Below are 5,923 nucleotides of genomic sequence, written 5' to 3'. Positions count from 1 at the left end.
CCACGCTCAGGACTTGTGGCTGAGACCTAGCTCCTCTCTCACCGCAGTCACAGACTTTTCCCACTGACCTTCCATGTTGTCTTTGGTGTCCCTGGGTTGAGAAGTCTGGAAACCACCACAGCTGCCCATGATTCAGTCCTCTGAGGCCTGCTGCAGGGTCGCTGCAGCCTATGCACCCACACCGCACTGCGCTCCTCTACCAGCCCGGCGCGATATACCTTTCTGATCAACCATCCAGACTGTCTTTGGCTGGAAATTTGTTTCACTCTGTCTTTTTGTGGGTTCTGCTGCTTTAGAATTTGTTCAGAGACATTTTTTCAGGTATTTGGAGGGCTTTGGGAGATAGATCAAGACAGTCACTGCTTTCCCTCCGCCCCTTGAAAAAATATTTTTAAAAAGAAATCTGTGCAAGACTTACTAGTTTGAAAAGGACTTAATCCAGTAGCAATATGTAATCTCTCTAAGATATACAGTTCACAAGGTGTTGCTCTCCCCTCTACAATATTATCTGATTATTGACTAGATGTGAATTCTCTCTGATAATCATTTGTGCAAACTGCTAATTTGATTGTGTGGAAGAGAAACAAACTATAGTCTGCCATATAATACAAAATAAGTTGAATTAGAAATGAACAAAACTATAAAGAGTATTGTCTGAAGTGGAAGGCCTCAGTGATCTATTCTTTATCCTGTGTTTTGTTTTGTTTTGTTTTGCTTTTAACATTTTTTGTCAGTGATGTGAATAAAGCAATAGATAAAATTATATTTAAGTTGACAAAATATACCCAACTGGGAGTGGTAGCAAACACATTGGAGCAGTTAGAAGATACAATGGACAGAGTGCTGGGCCTGGAATCAGGGAGATTCATCTTCCCAAGTTCAAATCTGGCTTCAGACACTTACTGGACAAGTCATTTAACCCTGTTTGCCTTAGTTTCGTCATCTGTAAAATGAGCTGAAGAACTCTAATATCTTTGTCAAGAAAAATCCCAAATGGGGTCACAAAGAGTCATATATGATTGAAAATAACTGAATAACACTAACAAGCAAACACATGGACAAAATGAATCTGAATTCTTGTGGGAGCAAATCTGATAAGATGCACTGTAAAAATGATTAATATAAAGTCTTATACTTGGGTTCAAAACAATCACTTTCACAGGTACAGATAGGGAAGTGTGCAAAATAGTTGTCCAGGAAAGATCATGGATTTTAATTGAATTGTAATTTTAATGTATCAAGTATAGTAAGTAACCAGACAATGTTAATAAGATCTTTTTGTTTTCAGGTTCTAATATCTTCTTGTTCCTATTTAATTCTCCCATCATAATAGGAGAAAGATGCAATCTCTTCAGAATTCATGGCCTAGTGATAGTGGAGTTCACTCTTTCCTACTCTGTTGTGTTGCTCTGTATAAGACTGTGACGCCTAGTATAGAGATAGTCTTTAATAAATACTTATAGATAGCTGTCTGGTGAAGCCTCTGTACCCCTTTTTGGAATAATGTTTTCATATGCATAAAATAAAATACATAGAATTTCAAAGGGAACCAATTATTTGTTGTTCAGTCATTTCAGTCCGATCCAATTTCTGACTTCAGGAAATCAATTCCTGACTTCAAAGAAGCTTACATTTCTTACAGGGCAAGAGAAACCATATAGGGAAGTACTGGCCAAAAAAGTGTTTTGTTTTGTTTTGTTTTGTTTTGTTTTGTTTTGTTTTTTGGACTAGGAAGTCAAAGGAAAGACATGCTGAAAGTATCTCTTATAATATATTGCAGCCTATTTACACCAAGGGAATACACTTAATATCACAACGTGCTTTCACTAAAAGATATAGGAGGCAGTGTTGTGTAGTGAAAAAAACTGAATTTAGAGTTAAAGGATCTGACTCAAATCTTGCTTTGGCACTTACTACCTGTGTGGCCTTGGTCAAGTCATTTAACATTTCTAGACCTCAGTTTATCTATAAAATGAGGCAGTTAAGACTAGGTGAATTCTGAGGTCCCTTCCAGTTTAAAATTTAAAGTGATTAAAAGAAACTAGACTCAGCAAGAAGAGCCAAGCTAGCTTTTACAGGATTCAACAAAAGTAGAGTCTACAAGGTGACTGTTCCTAAAGTAAATTCTTGTTAATTAGATATAACTTGAAATCCAACATTAACCACCCACTAAGACATGGAGAAACCATTCAAATGTGTATCTTAAACAAGAGTTGGATTAAACCTTTCATTTGTCTTCATGGGCTTCGGATGTTAGAAGTTTTATTTTGTTTTAAGTCATTGGTCATGCTACTAGTGAGCCTGCCACACTGTTAAGATATTTTGCATTCTGAAGTAATTTGTGGTAAGGCAGTCTTTGGCTGGCTCACAACTGATGGCCAGTGCTATATGTGCTTTTAGCTGTGACTGTGGTCCCATCAAGCTGCAGGAATGCTTGCTAAGTGAATTTCCAAGCTCAAAGGATGACTTCTCCTCTTCACTGTGTCAACAGAATTAGTAAGTTCTTTGGAATCCTGTGCCATGTTTACATTCTGAAGCAAGACCATGCAAGGCTAATCCATTCTGTAGCCCTTCTAAACTGGGATCCCTGTACACAATGTATGAAACTAGGAAGTGTCATCCCATTCCAAAGCCTATGCAATTTTAGTAGGAGAGAAGCATTTTTGTGTTGATTATCCATTTTTCATTTCAGTGAAAAACAACTTTCATTGGCAATCATTTTCCAAATGGAGACCTTGGCTTTATGAGCCATGGGGTGAAATATTCATTTTGAAGTTTAACACATGATATTTTGCCATTGGATTTTTATTGCAGTCATAGAATTAGAGGATTATAGACTTGGAAAACACCTAAGAGATGATCTAGTCCAACTCTTTATTTTGCAAATGGAGGAGCTGAGGCCTAGAGAGCTTGTCACACAGGTAGTAAGTGGCAGAACTAGGAGTGGAACTCCAGAAGTTGACTTAATAATCAATTAACAATTATTCAAAAAAATCCAACAATATTTTCATTCAAGGAGATTACTTTCATCAGGTACTTACTCCCAGGTTATTGTCTTTCCATTGTTCAAAATAAGATAAGATTTCTGTGGTCATTCTCCAGCAAAAGATAATCAGTATGTGACCAAATTTGTTACAAGGTACTTTTCTAAAATTCAATTTAATTCATTACATATTTGTCAAGTGCTTATTATGGACCCAGTGCTGTCTAGATATTGCAGAAGATACAGAAGTATGAAATATGATGGCTTCGACCCACAAGGGACTTTCAGTCTCATCAAGCTAGAAATGGTGAAGATATATAATTGTAAAATATTATATCTCATCTGTTACTCTCTTGATATTTATTTGAAATGTCTCTCAAGTGCCCTGCCTCTCCAATCTTCAATAATCCAAATTCTAGCACCCCAAACCAGGTTCTATTTTATTAATTATCATGTCTAGACTATTATGACATCATTATCATCAACAACAGCAACATTTTTACAGTTCTTTAAAGCTAGCAAAGCACTTTACATAGATTATCTTATTTGACCTTCATAACACTGTGAAGTAAATGCTACTATTTTCCCCAGTTTACAGAGAAGACAACTGAGGCTGAGACTTTAAGTGACTTGCCCAGGTTCAGAGAGTCAGTCAATATGTGAGGCAGAATTCAAACTCAGATATTCCTCACTCCAGGGCCAATGTTGTGTAGCTTTATATTCTCCAGATCATTTTACAGATGGAAACTGAGGCTAACAGGATTAAGTGACTCGTCCAGGGTCACCCAGCCAGGAAGTGTCTGAGGCTAGATTTGAAGTCAGGAAGATGAGTTTTCTTGACTTCAGGCCTGACACTCTATCTGCTGTGCCACTTAGCTGCCTGTACATTTTTTTTTAATTGGAGAGAAAATATGTGTAGGTCAGGATGGAGAGGATTGTAAAATTTTGCCTTCCTAACTTGCGTTTGAACCTTAAGGCAGCCACCATCAGTGACTGAAATAACTCTGCTGTGTAAAGAGAGCCCCCTAAAAAGGGAGATTTTTCCTCTGGACTTAGTAATACCACTTCCTTAAGAGATGAGGGGATGGAGAGAAGGACCACAAGCTGAAGAAAAGATTGACCAAGACTTCTGCCTGAGAATGAGAACTGAAGCGAATGACAGGAGTCATAGGTACCATCACTAGGAACCTTAACTAGTACACGACTGTGTGGAACAGACTGCATAGGTCTTTGAAGGAAGATTGATCCTTTGCAGTAGTTTCTAATTAAGACCATTTTCTCCCCATCAGGCGGTAGATACCACTTTTTTTTCTTTGTTGAGCTTTGCGCCTGGTACAGGGTCAGTTTGGGGGGATGAGAGTGTCAGGGTAGGGGATGATACAGAGGCTACTCCAAGGAAAGGTGTATATGTGTGCAGATGACAGTAACCAAGGCAGGGAGGAAAGAGGGCGCCTAGAGCAGAGGATAATGTAAGACAGGTTGGCGCTTTCTCTGTCGCTTGTAGTCTTGGAGAACTGTCTAGAGCAAGGAGACATTAAGTGCCACAGCCAGAGTCACATAGGCAGCACGTGTCAGTGGAAAGACCTAGACTCTGGGGTTCCTGTCTCCAAGGCCAGGTATAACCATTATACAACATTACCTCTCTTTGTTTCGTAGCACCTCCTTCATTGGTCAAACATTGCCACCCACCCCAAAAGGGCTTTCATCCTCTCTCTGTCTCTGTCTCTGTCTCTCTGTCTCTCTCTGTCTCTCTCTCTCTGTCTCTGTCTCTGTCTCTCTCTTTCTCTCTTTCTTATTTCCCCTCAACTGTGGGATTGATTACCCAGATTACTGTGGGATTGTGAGATTGTGATTACCCAGAAGAAGGGCAGCTGCTACCACTTACTGCTTCCAGGCAACTAGGGATCGTTCTTGTGTGTGATTATTTCTACTAATATCTGCTAATGAGCCCCCACCTACATATTCCCCATTAACACATTGATCACAATTGTTCAGTGCTAACTTGCTATTTGCATCCAGACAAAGATCTGATAAATAGAGGTATGTATAGAATAATTTTACACACATACACGTATACATATACATATATGCTTATCTGTGTGTATATATATATATATGTGTGTGTGTGTGTGTGTGTCTAATGGTAGCCATCTGTAAGGGGAGGAGAAAAAAAGAAATTTACATGATAACTTTGTTGTATAGGAAAGGAATAAAAAGTTGTTATAGTAGATTTGCATTTTCACATGCAATCGTCTTCTTATTGTGCTATGTTATGGAAATGCTTGTTTTTTTCATAATTTAAAAATCCAATTTTTAAAAAATTTTAATAAAAATAATTTAATAACATTTTTAAAACAAAAATATTAAAAATTAATCTTAACTGAAACATTTAATGAAAATAAAAAAGTAAAGGCATAATATCTACCTAACTGTCCATCCATAGACCTCAATTACGTTCATCTACCAATGTAAATGCTGTCTGTTCATGGGGAGAATAATTACATACTTAAATTCCCAGAGAAAATATGCATTATGGAATACACATGGCCAGTTGAGTTATGTATCTGTAACTATAGACTTCAATATTCCCTTTCTATCTCATCCTTAGGGCAGCTAGGTGACTCAGCGGATAGAGTACCAGGCTGGAGTCAGGAAGACTCATCTTCCTCAGTTCAAATCTTCCCTCAGACATTTCCTAGCTGTGCGACCCTGGACAATTCACTTAATCCTGTTTGCCTCAGTTTCCTCATCTGTAAAAATGAGTTAGAGAAGGAAATGACAAACCACTCCAGTATCTTTGCCACACAAACCCCAAACGGAGTCATAAAGAGTCATACATGCCTGAAAAACAACATTTCACCCTTAGTGATCATAGCTCCTGCCTCGAGCAAATGCTGCCGTTGCTAATGAGCCGGTCCATGCTGTGCTGGTCTTAACACC

Source organism: Vombatus ursinus, unplaced genomic scaffold (genome assembly GCF_900497805.2).
Source record: "Vombatus ursinus unplaced genomic scaffold, bare-nosed wombat genome assembly UNPS02009132.1, whole genome shotgun sequence".
NCBI lineage: Eukaryota > Metazoa > Chordata > Mammalia > Diprotodontia > Vombatidae > Vombatus > Vombatus ursinus.
The sequence above is the reverse complement of the archived record's forward strand: the minus strand, read 5'-3'. Positions refer to the sequence as shown.